The following is a 24,256-nucleotide window of genomic DNA, read 5'->3' on the forward strand; positions in this document are numbered from 1 at the left end:
AGTAGACTAAAATAAAATCCATCTCTGGAACATCTGAAGAAACTACGAGTCGCTCATTCGTGCTCTTTCGAGAAAAGGAATACAAATCACAGTCAGCCGTCGCACGTTTTCCCTCTTGCGTTTTAAATAAAGAATGTGAGCATAATTTTTGGTTCGTTAAATTGAAGATGGTAAACGGTCTTTCCGGTAGAATATAAATTATTTTAAAGAAGGGGAAGCGGTCTTGACCGCACACAACAAAAGAAAAATGAATATTTGAACGCGGCAGAAGCGTCCCAGTTTTCTGTATTCCGTTTGTTCGCTTTGGCTAAAAGGAATTCCTCCGGGCTTATTGCTACCGCCTTTCCTCGATTCGCATAATTATGAGCGAAACAAAAAGGCTGCGGTCCCTCTTTGGAAAGTATCCAGGCGAACTTGAAGATTCATACTATTAACATTGCCGATATCAAGATCGCTTTCCCGCTATTGCTGCGATTCCACTATTTTTCTTCAGATTTAAACTAAAGACACAAACAAAATTTTTGCTAACCCTTTTGTCAATTCCCAATGTTTTCTTCGACGTTCCACAGCATTGTAATCGTCAAACGTAAATTAATTTATGATTATTCAAGGAATTACAGATGCATAACAATTTTATTATTTATTGATAGGGACATACAAACAAATGTTTAAGACAAAGTAGATATCTGGACTCTGGACATTCAGATATTGACATCATAATGGATCTGGGTTAGATATAGGTAGAGATGATGGTGTGTGATTCAATTTTGACGATTTAGTTGTAACTCATTGTTAATACAGGTAACTGTGATTAAATGAAAACTACTCGTACTATATATACATATATATATTTGCAATGAACCAAATTAATGTTACTCAAATTATAATTAACTCAGTATTAATATGCTGACTGCGAATTTTATGGATTTCTGACACAAAAATGCTCCACTAATTTTATCAAAATATTTTCTAATGCGTTTAATTAAAACATCAATTTAATATTACCACTTCAATTGAAAAATTTATCCTAAAAATTATATTACAAAACAATGAAATATTCTTCACCAAATTTAAATAATAAACATGAATTAACTGTGTTTTATTAATTATATAGAAAATCTCAGTAAAATTTCATTTATTAATTTCAGCTATCCCTCTAATATCAAAATTATAATTAAACTGCTCTAAAGTTTAATTTCATTACAAATACTCTGTAAAAAAGCTTCCTCATTTTTTTATCAACTGCAAAACAGTAAAAATATTGCAACAATATAAAAATATTGTTCTGTTAGTTTCAATACATTCTAATCATTAAGAGAAGAAATAAAAGTGTCTATATACGGTACAAAGTATTTCATACACCTTTTAAAAACGAATAACTTTTTCAAAATTGAATCCAACAGCTTCAATTTTTTTGAGACGTCAGAAAGTTTACTAGCGAATGTGTAAATAATTCTTTTTTTAATTAATATTGGTCGCAATTGCGAAGAAAAATGTAAAGGTCACGATTTTTAAATTTTTTATCTGTCCAACTGAATAACTCAAGCTGTTGGTGTACGAATACTTTGTACATTAATGCAGACCATTATTATCGTGTATAAATATCCATAGTCCAGTCATTAATAATAGAATTCGCTAACAATGGAAGAAAAGGAAGCGAAAGGAGCACATCACGGTGCGACAAGTCGCATAAATAAATTCTGCAAGGTCTGCAAGGTGCAATAGCGGCAGAAACGGCAACGATCAAAATGTCGGAGCAGGAGTTTTCAATGGGGGCGTAGAATTCGGGCGCTGTCATCGATTTTTATTTTTCCACCGACGACGAGGAGTTTTTCAACGTCGCCGCCGCGGTGGTTTTTTGAATTTCGCATTTCCTGCTGTAGATAATTATGCGCCGCGTAAAAACATCCGGCACTGTCAATGCGGACGTTCATTTGCCGGGCGGAATGCTAGAAATTAATAACGCGCATGCCGGGTGGACGGCGGAGAAAAAAATTTTTATAGGCAATAATGAACATGATGGTTGCGAGGATAACGAGAAACCGAGCGGAACGAGCAAGCTTGTCTGCTCTAACAAGTTCGCTGATTTTGAAAGCAGATAATAACTTGCTCTTGTTGGAGTACGAAATTCAAGAAACTTCGGCCGAATTGTTCTTGAACTCCTTTTTCTGACGGGGAGTTTTTAATCAACAGTGGTTTCTTAAATAAATTTGCATAGCGAGCGAACTTCTAGGCTTTCGTGTTTCCTGCGAGTAAGATATGTACTTACACAGGATGATCTGTGAGAAATGGAACAAGTTCGCTAATTTTTTGCGGTTCATTAACTCTTCAAGGCCGAGGCGACGATTGTGCACCTTCTCTGACGAATATTTCAAAACGAGCATAATTCTCGTTGAAAAATCAAGGGCTGGCTTATTTCTGGAGGTATGCCACTAATTTATTTTTAGCACTTAATCCTGAAGGATTTCCAGAATAAAAACATATTCGTGCACCCTTTTGGGCTGCCGGCTGCCTGTGTACCAAATTTCAACTTTTTATGTCTCCTGTGTTTCGAGATTTTTTTACCATTATACAAGACAGGGAAGTGTTAATTTAATTGTAGCAATTAATCCTGAAGGATTTCCGGGATAAAAACATATTCGTGCACCCTTTTGGGTTAACCCTAACCTACGTCGTGAGTGATTTAACGCGCGCGCGCGGTTCCTGCTCTAAAAACCTACCCACATGGGCGAGGGGTAGGGATACGCCCAAACGTTTTTTGGCTGTTGGGCAGCGTTACAGTAATATCTCTATAAACGCAAAAAGGCTGTAGGCGATAAACGCAAAAAATATCCCCTCCACTGTAGTAATCTGATCTCGGCTCGGGTATATCGGTGTGAACCAACGTCGGCACAGTACAAAGGCCCGTGCGTCCTCACTTGCAACACCACTATTGAATCTTTTTTATTATTACTTATTTTGTTATGAAACTTTCATCAATATATTCGTGACACTTTTATGATTAAAATAAGACCAAACAAGATATAATTTCAACTGTATTTAATGGTTTAATTGACGATGAACGTTTCGGGCGCAAGGAAGGGCAGCGTATGGGAAAGAAAGAGACACGCGGTGTCCTTCTTTACGTTCGGCTCGGCCTTTGATGCTAAAAAAAATAGCTACCCGCCTGAGATAAACGCAACCGAATCCCCCCGAGGCTTTCGCGTTTATAGAGACATTACTGTACTAGACTGCGGAGTCTATGCGTTTATGGCATAACTGTACTCAACTGAAGTCAACTGAACTTAATTGAACTGAATTGTAGAACTGTCAAAACGTTAGAAGAATTTATGAACACTGTTACGCTATTGTTGGCTCATTAAAATGATTAAGAGAGAAAGTACATGTTTATTATTTCTTACAATGAGCCTAGAAAATTCTTATTTTGCATAGCAATCTGCAATCTATTGATTATACAAGATTAGATTATTAGATGTGTTACTTCTTAAAATCAGAACACAGTTGCGAGTAGATTGCGGATCTTTGTATTTAATAAAATTTGTATGCGTCAATTAAAACTACAGGAGCTAAGTAAAAATTCATTTTCGTCGTCAATTACTGTTAGAAATTGCATCCACTCACTTTTGTCATAAATGCATAAAATCTGCAGTCTAGTTATTAGTAATATCAGAAAGTCTACATCATGAATTATACTAATATTGTAAATATTTTTAAAAAAATTTCTCTGTACCTAGTTTCTAGTGCAAAATTAATGAAATATGGATAAAGTGTCATGTGAACGTGCTGTAGTTGTTATGTACGGTATATGCGGCTACTCATTTATGTCGAAGACTTCAAATTACTTGACATGCTTCGCACAACGAGATACAGAGTAATAAATCATTGTCTTTATTGTACACATGTACGAGGTACGTGTACAGGCTACGTTCATCGTGTAGCAATATTTCTTCGGAGCGCCGTAACTTTTCTCATTTCCGGTTTGTCATGACCTAACTATACTTAAATACGTATATATTTTAAAGTTATTTGATGTTCCAAAATTATTACTGACATGGTAAATTACAGTGTGGTACGATAATTATCTGTAGACTGTGGACTTCATACATTTATTAGAACAATGAGATATGATGAACAATGTAAAAACATTTTAAGAATTTGAGAATACTGTGTTGTATTATTTCCAACACTATTTTATTAAGAAAAGAACAATATAGGAATTTTATTAAAGTTAAACAAAAATTTAAATTGTCTTAGAACATACAATGCAAATAATAAAACAATTAATGTACAGTACGTATCGTAAATATATGAACCCTTTAAAATGTTTATAATTTAACGTTTCGGAAATAAATCATGCCATAGCATCATGCTTACTGCTGTCATAAAAAAATTAATTAATATGATACATATTAAAGTTAAATACTAGTTAAGTCTAATTGTAAGTCAGTCTTTTAACAAACATAGTGTTCCTTGAGTAAGTAAATCTAAATGTACATTGTAAGCATTTCATAGATTGATGAATAGTAGAGTAAAAAATATAAAAAGTAGATAAAATTGATGAAATCGTACATATTCGTTATTAAATATTGCTTTTGCTGTAAAAGTCGAAAACCTCAAAAGACAGTTAACACATTTCTTCGTCGCATTGGGCGGCGGCACTCCCCGATCCCAATTCAGAGAACCAATCCGGAAAGAATTTTTGTTTGCGCTCGCGTTGGATAAAAAGATGCGAGTCCCGTGGCAAACCGTATTAGTTTGTTATTTTATTCCGTTTCATACGCAGCGGGGTTTGTCAGAAACGCATCAAATCTTCCGTCCTCTGATTGAAGTGGGTCCATGGAATATTTATACGGGAAGCGACGACTCAAAATGCGCCAAACGATGCAGTTTTAACGCATTCCGTTTGAAGTATAAAACCATTTTAGGGGAGTGCATGATCCTCTCTCGAATAGCGATCCACGAGAAGAAGGAGCGGCAACAGTGAAGCAGGAAAGGGACTGCGTAATGTTTCGCAATTTCTCAGGGTCTTCCTTTATGAAACTCGTTTATGCAAGCCCATGGAGCTCTGCGTACGTGACGTCCCGTATGAAAATTTAACAAGGGTCGCGAAAGAATGGAATTAAATAGTTAGTGACTGTCTTTACGAGCCGTGTAGAAATAACGGCGCTCCGGTTATTTTGTTTCTTTTTTCTAGTGTGTGTGTGTGTGTGTGTGTGTGTGTGTGTTCGTCCATCTTTCTCCCTCTTCTTTTTAATTCAATGCGACCGACGACACAGTTTGAAAGAGAGAGGAAAAGTATGCTGCTCGTGGGATAATGAAAAATTCTTTTCCCCGGGTAATCACGGCTCATCCTGAACGACTCGAAAGAGAAGACCGCAGTTATCGTCGGCGAATACCGGCGAAAGTAAACACGCGACTTTCTTTTTACTGGAAATTAGGCGTGTTTAATTATGCAACACTAGACACATCCGCAGGGACGCACGAAAATCCCAGTGTACTCGTGATGCGGATATCAATCCCGGGCTCCTGCAAATGTTTTGGAAACGCAAATCCCTCCCTAGACGTAACGTTGTACGATCGTATTACGGAATAATCTAGTTCGAGCGAAATTTTGAGAAATTTCTGCGTGGATATATTGTTTCAATTCCTTGAAAAAAGAAAATAAGAGTAACAGTTCTGCACGTCTTTTTGAATTTTGGAACTTAATTTGAATGGTATTGAGTGGCTTCAATAAATGACACCCTCCAGAGTTGTTCCAAGTAATTGAAAAAGAATGTATCCAAAGTTTGAGCTCGACCAAATAATGGGAAAACGTGCCCCAAAAATGAATTAATAATTAAAATAATTTAATGCTCATGAAATTGTTTTTTTCAAATATCTTCTAAAATACTTACGGCGTCGAAAAATATGTTAAACAATACCTGTAGATCTAGACAGGCTGCGTCCTTAATGTTGTATTACTTTCTTTCGTGAAACAAACAGTTTCGGAAAAAATTGAGGAAAACAATTTAGAAAAAATTTTTGGATTTTGATCCGACGTTTTTCTCAATCTTTTCGAAAACCGTTTGTTTTACCAAGAAAAGTAATAGAACATAAAAGACGCAGCCTGTCCAGATCTACAGGTTTTGTTTAACATATTTTTCGACTTGGTAAATAGTTTAGTAGACATTCGAGAAAAACGATTTTACGAGCATAAAATTAATTATTTTAATTTGGAAACGTTTTCGCATTATCTGTGGACACTCAAACTTTGCACAGATTTTTCTTCAATTATTCATCGAAAATAAGAGCTTCTATAGTGACCAATATCCTATGGGTGTTGTTTTTCAAATGTTCATTTTTCTTTTTACCAATATTCAGTTTTGAGATTCAAGGTCGTTCAAAGGTCGTATTATAGTACATTTTGAATAAGAAAATAGTGCAAGCACAAAGGTACATTTTTTTTCATTAAGGAAATAAATTCATTTGAAATCTGAATGGAAAAATTGAAATAAATATAGTATAATGATAAAACAAAGTTATTTCAATGCGAGATTAGTTTGCTGTTCCCAAACTCAAAAATACACAGCGCCATTAAAAAATGGAGAAATGATTCTAACTTCACAACCAATAAAAATTTTTGTTTTTAATTTGCAAACTGATAAACTTTCGTTCGTAAAATCGTTTTTAAGCCGCTCTGTATTTTCTTTATTTTGTCTACACGTAGACAAATGTATAATCCAATTTTTCTTGTTGCAGGTAAGGGACTTAATTAATTTCGTGCCTTGGGCAACGCATGAGATAATTACCCTACAGCAAAGGTCCCTTTGTAAGTAAGTAAATTTTGTATATTGTATGATAATGTAGGTCGCTGAGAAAGTGTAGAACATTATCTCATAAAATTGCAACTCAAAGAGACTTAATAAGTAAAACGAGAAACGAGAGTTATCTCTTGTTCTAACAATTAATCTATTGTTAATTATTTATTGATTGTTTCCCTTGAAATCGTTGCGAAATTCCGTAGAAAAAATGAAATATAGCTTTAAATCTCCTCCCAACAGGATGAGAAACATATTTTTTATGTTGCGATTGAAATCGTGAAAACATAAAGGTATACGTTATTTAATTCGCGCATACCCGATCACTTAAATACAATTCGTCGGTTCACCATCAACGACTGAATAATTGATATTAATTATTAGACTGCGGATCTTTATGCAAATTCTCATTTTCTTTAATAAACCGTCATTGAATAGAAATCAGTATTTGAGACACATTTTCATCGTAAACTAAACAATTCCTCATTGTAAAAATAAGATAACAATACATTTTCTTGCATTTTATATTGCAAATCTGCGTATGCCATAAATGCATTAAGATCCGCAGTCTATTAATTTAAAATCGTTCCACTTTAAACACGCATAAGTTTTGAATTAGTGAATTCGTAACATTAAAACTTGGATTTCTGGAATTTTATCGTTGACATCTATAGGATTAAATAAAAGAATGTCCAGCATTTTTCGCTCCGTAAAGAAAAGTTTAACCCATATTAATCATTTGTTTTCCAGTAAACGAAGTTGGTTTTATATGATTTCGAAATAACACGGACCAGAAAAAGCTGCATCCAAAAAATATTTGAACATGAAATTTTTCCTGAGAAATTGTCGATGTTTAAACAGTGATGATTTCGTTAAAACAAACAGTGCAACGATAAATCTAGTCTCCTTTTAAAGTTTGACGCATATATTTTTAATACCCATCGTTCATTTTCGCCTAAGATAATTTCACATTACGTGACAGGTGGAAGACTCAAGACATGTTCTCTTTTGAAAATGCTACCGATGTCTCTAAAAATATTGATAAATTTTTTCGTGGATGAATCTTCCGTAGATTTAGAGATTACAATTTCGCCTTTACAATGGCACAAAAAATCTTATTTTCTTGGTACGCCAGGAAGGCTTCACATAACCGAACATGGTCCTCGTTTTTGTTCTATGAAACAGCGAAAAAAAATTGTACATCGATTTTCAAAGTATCATTGTAGGGAGGCTTCAATTTTCCAATCTGTGGAAGGTACATTCACGAAAAAAATTGTTTAATGTTTTCACAGAGGCTTCAATCTGTATCATTTCTGAAGATAATGTCCAGTGTCGAAAATTTTCAATTTCGCTCCACCTCCGAAAAGATTGTATTGTATTTAAGTTCGTGTGTATTCACATAAATTAAATGGAAATTATTTCATACTTTTTAGTGCGTGCTTTCGAAGTAGGTTTAAACTTTTTTTATAAAATTTTTCACTATGAAATGTTCAAAGTCGTGACAACCGTCGCACGGATCGGTGTAAACGTCGATCAGTAGAATTGAAAAGGAGCTTTATAAATCGAAACGAATTAAAATAATCCACGAACTGAAACGTTAGATGAAATAATGCACTAAATAATATTACGAAGAACATACAGATGAATAGAGAAAGAATGCTGATCGAACGTGCGTTAAGAAATCACTTTAGGTATTAAGTTCCACTGTCGACCCAGTGAACAGACTCGGTAACAGTTCGTCGAAGTGCAGAATAAACCAGGAAACATTTTCTCAGAGTAAACACTTAGAAAACCAAGGTCGTAAGTTTACGCAGGGACCCGTTCCGGGAGGAATATTCATCCCTCAGAATCGAGATTCCCTTTTACCGGCCATCAGCAGACCCTTTGATCACCTTTATTTCGCTGAAGATCTTTATTTCGCTCTTCAGCTTCCTCGAATAAGACGAGTACCGCTGGCAAGACGGAAACGATCGTCTGCGCCGCGTAGTCTTCAATAAAACTTTTCGAGCCATTCAGAATGAATGGAAGATGAGTCAAAGACTCTTTCCGACAACCAATCAATATTCGCTAGATTAACTGTGTCCACTTTTATGTGCAATTCGTGTTCTGATGCAAAACTATCATGTGCATATTTAAACAAATACGGTGAATCCAAAAATTATTCGAATACTCAGACTTTTCGATACAATTTTCCATTAAAAAAGAAATAGCTGATTCCAAAATCCGATATATAATAATTGGACTGCGTATTTTTATGCAAAATAAGAATCCTAATAATATTCGGACGCTTTTAAATGGACGATAACTTTTTAAATATTTAACCATATGATTTAGATTCTTTATTTGAGAAGTTAGAACAATTAGTTTATTACAGTAAAAGAAGTTTTGAAAAATTTGCAATTGGTCCAAATTACAGAGAATATACTAAAAGTTATATTTTACAATTTTTTCCATGTGGGTCTATTCTCTATTCTAAAATAATTCTAAAATAAACAACTGTTAGTGTTTTCTCTGTGATGCCGACCAATTGTAGTAAATTCATTGTTAGAACCTCTTCAAAAAAACTCCGTCATGTTAAATATAAGTGATCTTCCTTTAAAAAATTTAAAAATATTACTGCGATTCACTGTATACATCTACACATTTATTTATTTTCTTAATCATTTTACTAAGTCCAACAAAATATTGGATTGGCAAATAAATTCGTTCGGTTTTTTACATTGGAATAAATCACAAAAACCGAACGAACTTAGTTGCCAACCCAATACAATTGAATTTAAAAATTGTTAGATTATTTTCATTCTAATGAATTTGATCAATTTTGTTACAAATGCATAAAATCCGCAGTATAATACATAGTACGTAGGGTGTGTCCGAAACGGAGGGACATCCGGGCAAGGGACGATTTTACATATAAAAATAAGTTGAAAGAAAGGAATAATATTTTCTCGTTTGACACCTCGGTTTGGAGAAAACAGAGTTTTAGGATCTGTGGGGTTCGCGCACTTTTGTACATATAAGCAGGAAGTAGAATTGGTCGGACATGATCAGACGCGTCAGAGGATTCCTATCAACATATGTAATAGCACGTGTTTTTGATGCAATGTTAGATTTTATACAGATGAATATGATCGATAATATACCGAATAAAACAATATTCAGAAAATTAATAAAGGTTATTAATAAATGTGCTAAGGCAAAATAAAGTTTGAAAAAAAAACGAAACTTTTAAAGGGTAAAGAACCGATTAACATTGTATTCTACAAATGGTAAATATGGCGAATCAAATATTTCATAAAAAATCGCAAATCTCCATGTTTATATTAAACTACAATATAAAACATTTTTAGATCAATTGAAGTGAAACAATAATGTTATTGAATACAGAAAGGGGAATTTGAAATGCTAAAAATTGATAACATGCAAATAGAAGCCAACAAAAATATGAAATTAAACTCAAAAAAGAGAAAAATGTTGAAATTCTACACGATATCAAATTTACAATTGATGGGACATAAAACCATAGTATCTTCCAATCAATTTATGGATCTACATTTCTGTACATTAAGTAGAGTACATTAAGAAATATTCAACAATTAACTTTATAAAGTGGAGAGAAAGTTTTATTCTCAGTACTACCGATTTTCCATTTATCGCTTTTATAAGAAAAATAGTACGAAATGTATATCCAATTAGGAAGTTAATCAAGCTATGTCTGCATATGTTGAGCACATATAACGATATTACCTACATCATTTCATTCGCCGATACCAATGTAGAGAATCCACTTACTGCAATACGCGAACGTAACGGGTGCATATTGCTATTAAAAGTCACAATGAAACGGTAAAATTGCTTCAATTATTAGAACCATCCACATAGTTGCAAATTAAACGAAAAATGTTATCAAGATAATATTTCTATAGCAAGTACTATTATTGCCATTTCCCCCTCCCATCCACGTGACGATATATGTACGCCAATATCAATAATTTTTGTTTTATTTTACTCCGCGGTGGAATTCGCGCGTGATTTTTGATAAAATTTTTTCGGAGCCAAAATGAAATAAATAACATTTATATATATTTTTATATTCGTAACAGTACGATATGTTCCGCAAATTAAAAAATATTCTAGATATTTGTTAGCAAATGAATCTTTTATATTCGTTTCCATAAATCAATTAAAACAGAATCTAACACCTTAACATCAAATATGAAAAGTCACTAGTAATTCTATTTTTTAATTACGTTTACAACTAAGAACATGATGTATTCTTAACTAAAATATAAGTAGGAAGTAATCTCACGCTTGGATTATTATAATCGTGTTTTGTGACGTGTTAATGAACCATCTTTAAATATAAAATTCCATATTTTAATAATATTATAGTAGGGTGATGATGCAAATGAATAACCTATACGAGCTAGATAAATTTTAAAAAACACTATCTAAAATTATCGTATTTTTTAAATTAGTAGTCGTGGAATTATACAATGAATCTCCAATTAGACACTATTTGCAACGTGTCTAATTTCATTCCCAGGAAAATGTAGGCACTTCAATGGTTGACAAAGAATTTTCTTAAATGTACGAAATATTTCTATTACTTTGTGCAATTATTTTACACATGAAAAATGTACAGAAACAAACTATATAATATTGTACTGAAAAATGATAAGTGCACAATAAAAGAAAATGGTTGAAGTAAACATTACTTACCAACACTCTTTTTAAAATAATCTTGGGTATCTCCAGCAGACTCCCCCAAAAAATGTATTATACAATACTATAAAGATCCTTGGACTATTTAATTTATACAACAAGTTTATAACACTTCATTCCGCACACCCTGTATATTTTGACACATCCCGCACTAGTCTACAGAAGTCGGATTTAAATAAAAGAATGAAGTTGAAAGCCAAATAAATCAAACGATAAATAATCGTGCAAGTTTATTCGTTTGCCAACGCGTCGCCATATTGAATTTTGCTCGTAGTCACGCGTCGCTTTGGACGCATCGACTGCGTGTTACGATATTACTGCGAGTTATCCGACTCTCCCGAGTGTATTAAATACGATCCATAAATACGAATATCAGACGGTTTGGGGCAGGTACAGAATTATCGTCAAAAATGGAATTGAACCTGCCCCGTTATCGGCTTACGCATTAAACGCGTCTGAAATATTGTAATAGTCCGGCAGCGATCGTAACTTTGCGAACTCCATCAATTTGGCTGGAACATCGAACCGAAAAATCGTTTGCATACATACAACACTTTCAATTAGCGTTCACAATTTTCTTTGTATCCAACAAATTTCAGGCTGTATTTGTAATTAACGTGAAGCAATCATTTCATCGATAACTGTATCGCCCTTGGGCTGCTCTTTACTTTACCGGACTCAAAAGTGCCTTTCTCCTATAAATCATGATGTATTTGGTATGTAATCCAGTAGATTTGTACCCGGGGCGGCTGCAGATCAAAGTTTCGATCCTATAGGATCAATGGTTCAGGAGCTATGCGTGCCTAAAATCTGCAGTATTTTTGACAGGTAAGGGCGCCGCCATATTGGTTTGTAGTGACGACCGCGAGCCGCTTATCGAGCAGACCGACCGCGTCTCTGGTGCGATCAGACCTTTAGGCGCTCGTCAATGTCGCGATCATTAATTTTCGCGCCTTTGCGCACACACACACACACACACATACACGGTCACATCAAGCTTCGATAGGTCGTTGTACGCTGTTTCTATTCCCACATTAATAGGCCCTTTTAAATCATTCTGTTTAAATTACTTCCTAATACTTTAATTTTATGAGCTGAAAAACGTGAAACTGTTTTCTACAAAATGTAACTGGTGTACATTGTTTTACAAAAATTACAAAACTGAATTTACTTAGATTTCCCGCAATTTTTATAACAGTGTGTGCTTGAATGGAGAAACTTATTCAGAGGGTCCCGAAAATGTTATGCCTCCTTGAAACGGGAGATTCCTGATGTCATTTTAAGTAACTTTTTCCGTTGGGAAATTGTTCTCCGCGGCATTGTTAAGAAGTTATTAACGCGGTTATTAACCAACGTCATGCTTAGCGGGGCCCTTCGCAGCGCCGGAATCCGTCCGCTGTAGCTGCGCTCAGATTGGCCAATCTTTTTCATTAATAACTTCTTGACAAAGCCGCGGAAAAGATTGTCGCAAACGAAAAAGTTACTTGAAATGACATTAGGAATTACCGCTTTCAAGGAAGCACAACTAGTTTTGAGACACCCTGTATAATAATTTGGATGCATCATTCAAATTTCAATAATTAACCCTTACCACTCATGTGGTGACTCAGAGTCACCACCAAAAATTGCTGTACCATTATTCAAAATATTATTTACATTATTAAATATGTTAGAATCTAATATTAATTAAAACTATAACTAATATAAAAAAACTAATTTTGTATGTATAAAATGAAAAGAATCATATAGAACGGATTTATTCTAGGTCGAAAGAAATGCTTAATTTTCGAGTTAAAACTGATCTTTTGACAGGTCATGGTAGGATTAATGTTAAGATCAATTTGTCTAATACAGATTGGCACAAAAGTCACTAGACCATTTAAAAGCCGAATTTGTTTAGAAAAGAATAAATGTGGATTTTTTAAAAATATTGGACGAATTTAGTTTTAAAATGATCTAGTGACTTTTACATTTTAATTTTAATTTAATTTTACATTTTAATTTTCTTCTGTAACTCTGTTACATCAAAGTGGAAGATACTACAACAAGTGGAATGTACCTAAAGTCTCAAAGATTCAAAGCTTGAAAATAAAAGATAAAAAAAGGAGGGTTGTTGGTATACAATCGCAGGAAGAGGAACTTCAGAACCTAGAAAACAATGGCGAAACATTCAACAATTAAACTCGGTTTCAACGTCGCAAGATCTATTTGCCTTCGGAAGAGCGTAATACCGTCAACACGTAGTTGCGACGAAACATCAATATTATTTTATGAAGTTATGCAACTTCCCAAATCCGCGAGATTGGATTTGTCCTAAACACTATGTTTCCTGTGTGCTGTGTTGCCATTGTAAACATTACATGAATATGAGTACACGAAGGATAGAATTAATTTAACTATATTTAATATTTAGAGATTAGAATGGATCTTGATAATAAATTTAACAATAAATTACTCGTTAATGATGAGAATATCTATGCTATTTCTACGTAATTTTAAAAACATTCTTTTATTATTAGAAACATTCTTCAAAATCGAAACTTTTAGCCCTGGTCTCCCAATAGCAATTTTCAGTAGTGCCTCAGAGCTTAAATAGTAGAGCATTAAACGGCACGAACTTCTGGGACGCTCCAACGCATTACAAAAATTCGCAATTACCGTTATGGCGGTCGAAGACTGCGCAATCTGCTGTTCAAGGGTTCAAGCGATACTTGCTACTTGCGATAGTGCTTTCGTGTGCGAGTATGGCACGAGGACGTTGCCACGCGTTGGCAAGTTTATTGTTTATCGAATTCGGCCGTTGAAGTTCTCGCCGGAAAGTTACGAGTGGCCTCAGCTTCGTTCGTTCTTCGTGCTCATGGATTGCGAAGTTGCAAGCCCCGTTCAACCCCTCTTGATCTACTCGCGAAGAAGTTCCGAGACGACGGCGCGTTGCCTTGATGCGCGCTGTGCCACGCCACGCCATGCCGTTCTAATAAGTTTATACAACGATGCGGTTATTGTTATTTTTATTGTCTAGCGGCGCACGCTGCCGCGGATAACACCACGGCTTGGTATCGCGCCAAAAGTGATACCGTCCGTAGCCGTTTCAGTTTTATCGCGACCAGCCTCTCGCAATAAAACGCGACGACGAAGTGTACTTTAAATTAAAAAAGCGAAACGCATACGTACACGGCCCAGGAAACGATCGAATTTCTTCGGACAGCCATTTTTATTAACACCGGAATGCAACCGAGACCTTTTTTCCTTCGACGGTACCATTGTGCATTTTATGCGCCGAGCATTTTTAGATGGAATAGAATAAAACCGCTCCTGATATTCTTTTATGGCGCAGTTCATCCGACGAGATTTAATAACTGCGATTCTGTACTGATACGTTTTTGTTGTTTCGATCGTTTCTCGCTTTTACGGTGTTGGAAAGTTTAATGTGCGTAATGCTGCCAGTAACTAATTATTCATTAATCAGCGGATTTTATGCATTTATTACAAAACTGAGTGGGTAAAATTTGAAACAGAGAGATTAAAATAAGTTCGGTACATTAATCGTATTATCTTTAACTGATTGACGCGTGGTTGAAGAAAAACAATGTTTCTGTGTGGCACCTGTTCCTTGTATTGGTGCAGAAATTTTTTATTTTGCATAAAAATCCGCTCTACGCTTTGTCATTATTATTAACACTTTGCATCGGGTTATTTGCTGTGAGAGGAGATTGTAGGTCCTGTCAGTGGACTGTGAATTATTATGCAAACCGAAGATTGTCTTCGTTAATTTTGAGGTACGAGAACTACATTAATATTTATAATACTACAGCGGTACATTGAAAATCTTCAAATGTTTCTACTGTTTTGCATTTGATTTACACATTTTTGTTGCGTATGCATAATATCTGCAACTAATCAGTAACTCAGATGTCTCATTTGAAAATACATGAATAGATTGCCGGAATTATGGTACAGGATTTAAAGTTTTTGTATCGTGGAATTTGTAACAAGAAAATTGTGTGCAACATTGAGATTAAGATTACACTACACTTAGAGTGAACAGAAAAGAAATCGATATGTTGATATTCACCTATACGAGTTCATACTCTCGTATGTGCAGATCTATGTCTATGAGGCACCTAAGACTTACACCGAAAATATCTCCGTTGTTTTTTGGTAATACAAGGAAATTTTTCAGGCAGAAAATGTTTGGTTCAGTGGAGCAATTATTGTGAACGAGAAGTTTGTCTTCTTTGGGTCATATTTTCCGATCTATCAAGGTTATGAACGACGTATTTTGATCAATGTAACGTTATTGCTAATGAAAAAACAAATTCAACCATGTTTAATATGTTGATCTTCAAATGAATAAAAAAGTCGACAAAACATCATTTCAACAATTTTTTATGATTCCTACCAATTGCAATCTAAACAAATTTTGGTTTACTCATTCTCAAGTCAATTTATAATATGCTATTATTTATTTTTATTTCATTTATTATTTCCTTAATTTTAATTAATTTTTTATTATCACACACATTCAAATGTGGATTATTTATAGAAATTTGATATAGAATCTAATATTGTTTTAAAATAGTATTAAATTAATATGAAATTTTATATAACTAGTCGTCCTAACATCATCAGAAGATTCAAGCCCTTCGGACTAATTTTAAAAAAGTTATGCGATTTTTAAAAGTGTCCACTTGATATTGTTCCCGACTGAATATACAGGGTATTTCACCTAACTTGAACATCTTAAATATCTTGCTTATTTTTCATTATTGGGACAAAGGTCAGAGGCAAAGAGTACGCGCTTCGAAGGGGCAAATGCGGTGATGGGCAAAAAAATGGACTCAAGGTCACTTTTTTTGAGATTTCAAGGATACAAACATGATTTTCTCGTTGAAAGTCACGTGAAGATCACATCGTTGAATTTGTTTTTTTATGACCTATAAAACTGTTGCAAAGAAGATATATTGTCCCATTTAAAAAAACTTCGATGATCTTGAAATCTTGAAAAATGTGACCTTTATCCTAAAACATCAAGCGATTCTTGACGCGATTGATCAGGTTTTCTTACGCACACTTTTGTGAGATTATAACAGAATTTTTTCATGTTATTCGCATGCTTTATCAAGCGAATGACGAATAGTATACAGATAATTTGAATTAGAGAACTGTCGATAAACTGTTTACATTTAGACTATCGGATATCAAGAGGCTTACTGTATGCATTTGGATTATACATGTATCATTACACTGACTTGAATTGTCTACTACATAATGCGAATTTGTAGCTTGTTACATACAACAATGGCCTCCGCACATTTGAATGTTTTGGCAATTAGTATACACAGCGAAACTATTAATATTGCGTCAGTATTTCTACTTATTTATTGTGAACTAACATATGTCAGAACATCCTAAATATTCAACAGTGATACATTAGTTTTCAAAAAATAGTAATTATTTTCTTTTTATACGTTGTGTGTAGACAACGTCAAGCAAAATTGTATGATACATTTTAGTATGAAAAATTGATATATTCAGTCATAAACTGTTAATGAAAATATAGAAATATCTTCTCTGTTTTCCATAATATTACCGTTGCGGTACAATTAATTCAAGCACAATTATTTAAGGGTGTATCCACCTAAGGGATTATGCCTCGTTAACAATATCTAAAAATACATGATGTTTAGAAACAAATTGATTTGACACTTATTCTTCGCAGAAGCCCTGCTATGTATGTTTCCAAGTGACACTTGATGAATTGAAATTCTTTTCAAATAAATGTGATTTTTAGACATTTTCTCTGAAAAAACGAATGAACTTATTTGACCAACAAGTGCCTTATTTAAAAGTATGACTGAGTAATACACTCCATCCCAAAAGTTGTTTCCTCAGTCGCTTTGAGCGTGATTTCTTGGAGATTGGATCATCTGGAATAAGAAATTCCATTAAAGAGAATTAACTATTTACAAAATGGGAGATTGCATTTTTCGTAAATTAAAAAGGAATTAACTTAACTGTATATTAACAGAATCAACATTAATTTTTCATTTCAGTTGATGCAGTTGCTTCAAAAAAATATCCTGTATAACTTACTACACTATGTAAAAATTACTACAAGTTATACAATTTATGTGTTATTAAATGAAGCACTCGTTTAAGAAAAGCTTCGATTAGTTTTTCCGGGAAAAATATCTAAAAATCACGTTCCCGCTAGACAGCTAACGAGGCACCCTCCTTAAAAGAATGTCAATTAGTCAACTGTCGATTGGAGACGTAAATTGCATGGCTCTCGGCAAGACAGGGCTGATAAAACCGAGTGATAAATTCGCAAATCACTCTGGCGTTTTATGGAAAATGTAATCCACGTCGGCGGAGCCAGTAGCTTCATATCGAATGCGGATGGGTAATTTATGCGTGCGTGGATACACAGCGCCGCGGCTAGATATTTCAGTAGTAAAGCCAAGCGCATGATCAGACTTCATAAGCCATGAACGAGAAGGGGGAATGCACTTTCCCCATCGTTCGCCTTTGTCCATACACCAGCATCTTCTCGTTCCCTCCCATTATTTTCCTCCAACTTCTGAATGCTCCTTATTATATCCTGCCGGCCATAATCTTCTTACGTTTTATTAAAGCATTGGTTAGAGCCAGAGGGTGGGGGATAGTGCAGTAACTCGATTTCCCGCGAAAGTGCAACACGCGACTGAAAATTCGATGCAATTAATACGATAACTTACTGAAAGCGCACCGAGCATAAACAGCTACAATCGTAGTTAATTCGTTCCGGGATTATTAGATAAATTAAAATAAAAATTTCGTTCGCGGAGAGTTTCAAGTGCCGGCAAGTTTTAATGACACTCGAGAAACATACTCGAAAAATCCACTTCGACTATTCTATACGAGCGTGCGTTCTCCAGATATTTGATGAACTTCAGTTTCGATGATTCGGCTGAAAATTGGAGACCTCACTCTTGTTTAGAGCCCATTAAAACAAATCTGGGCCAGCTTTTTCAACAATTTTGATCTGTACTTAGTATTATTAATAACTTTAATACCCCGCATCGTTAGAAGTGGTGAAATCGATTTTGGAAATCTTTATTTATTTAGAAGTGATTGCTGTGAAAACATTGAATTTTTCGCGAGGAAATTATTTTGGTTAGAATTATTTTGTACTGTGACCACATAACCTCACTTGATAAAAGGTACTATTTTAAAACTCATTGGAATTCTATAACTTCTTATTTTATATATAATAAGTGGCTTGGATAAACTATTATAATTCATAATGATTTTATTCGGTCTTACAGCTACACAATCTATTTTTATAATATGTATACATTCTGTCAAAAAAGTACCGGGAATTGGTCAATGAAACACAAAATATGTATCATTCATCCAAATTTATTGTATCGCCTTCACAAAGTAGGCCCCTTTCGAAATAATACACTTACGAATAACCCAATCATCAAAACATTTTTTAAACGCATTTTTTAGAATCAACTTCAGTACTCGCCGCGAATTCTCTTTTATGTCATCTATCGACTGAAAACGGGTGTCTCGAAGTGGTAATTTGAGTTTTGGAAAAAGAAAAAAGTCGGCCGGAGCCATATCAGGAGACGGTGGATGCTCGATAAGATTTGTTGAGTTTTTGGCCAGAAATTCGTTCAAAATGATAGCCTTGTGAGATGGTGCGTTATCGTGGTGCAAAATCCATGAGTTTCCTTCCACAAATCTGGTCTTTTTCGACGAATTTGCTCTCCCAAACGCCGCATAACGCTCAGATAATATTCTTTATTTACTGTTTCACCTTGTGTCAAGAATTTCGAGTCACAACACCGCGGTAATCGAAACAAAACTGTCAACATCACCTTCACTTTTGATCGACTTTGACGTGCTTTCTTCGGTTTCGGCTCAATTGAAAGGCGCCATTCCGAAGCTTGTTGACTGGTTTGCATGTGAAACTCGTAAATCCATGTCTCATCACCAGTTACAATGCGTTTTATGAATGTGGGGTCGGAATTGACTCGTTCTAACATGTCTTCAGCGACCTTAACGCGATTGAGTTTTTGCAGAAAATTCGCAAAAATCGCAAAACACACTTGAGATGAACTGACAAAATGGCGCACTGTAAACAAACTAAATGACAAGTGACGCTCAAACTCCGCGTGAGTATAGAGGACAGTTGTGCCAACTTAGCGACAAAAAGAATTTCAATAATCCCTTTAAACGGGCTTTTAAAATGATCAATTCCCGGTACTTTCTTGACAGAATGTATATGACAAAATGTTTTATTTAATTGACTATTTTGTATAATCATTAAAATGTTTATAATTAATATTAATAACAATTAAAATAGCCTGCATAATAGGTGCAGGGTGGCCAAGAAGTCACTAAACTATTCAAAACTTGAATTTGTTCTTAAAACAATGAATGTCAATTATTTTTAAAATGAAAGGATTATTCCATTTTAAAGTGGTCCAATGACTTTTGGACCACCCTGTATATATTACGCAATAGTGCTGTACCTAGTGCATGAATGCGTTCATATTGAAACAAAGAAATAATGGTACTGCAATTAGCACCTATTTTAATCACGATGTCTTAAATTGAAAACAATAATGTAATATCACTACATTATGTTTCTGAAATTGATGATCGTCGATTAACGAATATACCAGCAGTTATTACATCAATATTGATTATACAAACGGGGAGTTTGTGAACAGAATGAGAGGGGTGCCAGAGCGTAATTAAATTCTTGTACGCAGCCCGTTGAGAAAGATTATTGGTAAATATTAATTAAAAATTTAATTCCATGACCTTGGTACTGAATTCTTTCATTACTTGATGTCTTTGAAGGAAAATAACTTGTTCTGATATGACGAACGAAGACTCAAAATTTACGTGTACCTAACCCTTTGCCCTACGACATCGAGTCAAGCTCATGATGAAGATTCTGAACAGAGTCTAATAAATATGTATGTTATTAATAGACTGCGGATTTTATGCATTTATGACAAAAATGAGTAAGCACAATTTCAAGCAGTGAACATATTAAAAAGATTTAAAGACATCAACGTATTGGTTACAGCATAATCAAATAATTAAAAGAAGAAAGAAATTTTTATTTCACTCCTGTGTCTTGCAATCAATACATACAAAGATTTTTTATTTTGCATGAAGATCCGAGTCTAGTTATTAATTTCCTTCAAACCGAAATAAAATTCTATTCAGGTTTTGTTAATGTACAGCTGTTGGAGAACATATAGGCATACAATAGATATAAAGTTTCGAAACCGTAAAATAAATCGTACGGCAGAGTGATAATAACTAGACAAACAATGAAAAAATTGCAATCTATTAAAATTCTGAAATTCTGTCAATCTGTTTACTAGTCAATTGCAGCTATTCATTTCCACCATAAATTCATAAAACTTGCAGTTTGCTTGTAACTATTAGCATACTCTATTAATTTCGGCGTATTTTGACGGTGGTTTCATGGAGAACCCCATTTTTAGCAAGCTTTTAGAGTCAGGTGTTGCATAATAGGCGTAGTTACTCTACGTAATAGTCAGTCCGTTAATGAATCCAAAAATTCCGTGCTTATGGAAATTCGTGGCATATTTTCTCGTGAACACAAACGCAGGAAGAGCAAACTGCGACGCAGGATCATGGTCGTCCTGACGCTGGCGTGAGCTCCGGCATATAGAAGGATAAGCGACGCCGGCGTAATAACGTCTGCACGAGGCCAGGGCAACTTCTTGACATGGGGTTCAGCGTAAAAATTAATTCTATCCGCTGTTCTAAATATTCCTTTCACCGCGCTCTTTGTCTAGGCTCCGTCTAACAAGGGGCCGTGAATCACATTTGGAGCTTGAGAGTGAAATTATTAAATTCCACACAGTAATTCCTTTGGAGGAATTAAAATTGTAGCCGTCCACTTTTCCTACCGAAAAGAAAATCATGAGGGAATATTTGACGGCTACTTTCATTAACCAACACCTCCTCCTTTCTCTTTTTTTTTCATTTGTGAAACCTTCGTACAGATTTATACATGTCTAATTGACATGTCGATAATAACTAGACCGTGGATCTTTATACAAATTATCGCTTTCATATACAGGGTGGTTCACCATATATTATCACCTCGATTTTCGGAGAATGTTATGGTTGAATTGTTTCGAGAGATCAAGAGAGTTGTGATTTCGTAAGAACACTAAAAATAAAATATCTCCTTAACTAGTGATTTTTCGATATTAATCGGTTTTGTAGATAATATGAAGCTTCATCGATTGGTGCAGGAAAAAACATACGATCCCTTTTAAAAAATAAATGATGACCATCGTATCTCTTCTACGCGTCCAGCTACAAAAAAGACTCAGAACACCAAAGTATACGCATCTCTCGAAACCATTCAATTTATAATAATAACTAGACCGTGGATCTTTATACAAATTATTGCTTTCATATATTATAAGTTTACAGAAACGAAAATAAAGAAAATATTTCACGCGTGACAAAAATGAAACATAAGTGTTATTACTTTTTACTCAGGTACATGATATAACATAAATGTATCAAGATCCGCAGTCTAATAATAAGTTTATAAAAGTAATATGCTTAAACTTATTACAGTACAAGTATGTAGGCTCGCAAATAACATTGTTTTAAAAATATACAAGCAGGCTACACAATGCTATCACCCCTGTGCTTAAATCCTCTTTTCACTGAAGCCACCAGCTTCTTTTCAATACCACAAACACAGCTAATATTTTAAAACTCTTAACAAACTGACAACATTCGAATATACAATATTTTTCATTAGCAGAAACCACGCATCGTATCACAAATTAATTAGATCATGGTTTTCCTCACCGATACAAAAGAACGGAGGAAACTCGTTCTGAAACTCTCGATTTGCTCCGCATTCATGAAACTACCCTGTGCGTTCAACATTTTCGCAGATCAATTTGTCGAACTAGCAATTTATATTAACCCCGTTTTCAGGATAAAAACGATACCGCGCTTAATTGAAATTCTGATTATACTGGTTTCTATGTATTTTTTGTAACTTACTCTGCCAATAAATTCTTTCGCAGTTTCGTTTCATCGTGCGCAGGGCGAAATTGCGTACGAAACAATTGAAACGAGCCGCGACTAAAACTTTAAACTCATTTTATGGCGGCACAGCTCGCATAAACTTATCAACTTTCGCGTTATATCAGAATGTACACGTCGAAGAAACGCAGGAACCAACGGTGCAATAAGAACAGAAGGAGATACGCCGGAAGTATATACTTTTCATAGAATTCCCGAGCTCTAATCTCCTGTTGCACGACAAGACCCCGAAGATCTCGGCCCAGAAAGGGACGGGCGGAAGTTCCTTTCCCTTCGTGTTCCCCAACGGAGTCGTTTCTGTTCGTTTGAACCATGTCGACCTCTCCGTCTCTACCCCCCCCCCTACTCTCTCTCTCTCTCTCTCTGTCTGCCTGTCTCTTCCCCTTTCTATCTGGCCCGGTTACTCTCTGTAATTCATTTCCTTGGCACCGCTCATGATTCCTACCGAAGATCTCGGAGTACCCTCCTTCCTGCACGTTTGCCATTTTATCTCTATTTTATATTTTGTTTGCTTCCGTCGTCGATAGAAGCGTTTCTTTGAACATTCACCCGCTAGACGAATCCTTGTCCAAACCATTCTTATACTTCAATCACCAGAATTGGGAAATGGTGGAATTCAATTTTGTCTTTCAAGGGTTAGGACCCAGTAACAACTGGGGAAAATATAAGATTTTTCAACAACAGTACAGAAAAAAATGAATGATCGATTAATATAAGATTTTGTATTTCAGTTTACTATATTATGAGCTATAAAAAAATGCTTGCAATATTTAAAAAATAATTTGTTCTTATGCCTTTCGTCGTCTTTGCTCGGAATATCTTTCCTTCCAGATGACCAACTGGTGTACAGGATTCCTACAATTCGAATTAACTATATCAAACATCTCAAGAATGTCACAACCTGTGATATATTCTCTAGGCATTGACGATCCTACATTTCAATTTTTGTGAAACTGAACAAAATGGCAGATATGTTAAATTTGATGACTGAATTTCGGTAGAAAATTTTATATTTAACAAAATAATGGGAAAATGAAAAAAAATCGATCGTCAATGCCTAATAAATATTATAATGATTCATTATTATCTTCAATATTAATGAAGATAACTGTAAAATTTTAATGTAATTGCTAAGGCAGAACTCGAGATATCTTGTACACCGTTTTGAAAAACGCTACTCTGAGAAAAACGCGTTTAAAGTTTACGAGAATGTAATTTTTCTATCAAAAAACCCAACCCCTTAATGTTACGGTACTAAAACTTTTTTGTGGCACATATAGGTTTTTCATAATTAGTACGGTGTTTCAAAATTACATTCTACACCTCTGGATAGCTGGAGATCTGTTAAAAAAATGCACCTAAATATTGACCCTTCATACCTTGACCCTTTTTCGAGGGCAAACATTTGTTTATTGCATCGTATATTACTCAACGTGACGAACAAAAGTCTCAAAGGAACCGCGGGTCTCTTTTTATACATGTATCAAGATCCGCAGTCTGATAATATGTTTATAAGAGTAATGCTTAAACTTATTACTAGACAGTGGATCTTCATGCAAAATAAAAACCTTCTACCTAAGTTGCAACAAACTGGAGGGAGAAATTAATTTTCTTTC

General features: G+C 34.7%; 1 protein-coding gene and 1 long non-coding RNA gene across 3 annotated transcripts in view; both read left to right on the forward strand.

Moving 5' to 3' along the window:
* Positions 1-16,614, forward strand: part of LOC143211769 (uncharacterized) — a 138,865-nt gene extending 122,251 nt beyond the window's left edge. The window contains exon 2 of the long non-coding RNA XR_013009528.1: positions 6,739-16,614. This is a non-coding gene — a long non-coding RNA (uncharacterized LOC143211769). The remainder of the gene's footprint in view (positions 1-6,738) is intronic.
* Positions 1-24,256, forward strand: part of LOC143211768 (dipeptidase 1) — a 342,491-nt gene that overhangs the window by 135,027 nt on the left and 183,208 nt on the right. The gene's annotated exons all lie outside the window — the stretch shown is intronic.

The sequence above is a fragment of the Lasioglossum baleicum genome, chromosome 9 (assembly GCF_051020765.1).
Source record: "Lasioglossum baleicum chromosome 9, iyLasBale1, whole genome shotgun sequence".
Classification (NCBI taxonomy): Eukaryota; Metazoa; Arthropoda; class Insecta; order Hymenoptera; family Halictidae; genus Lasioglossum; species Lasioglossum baleicum.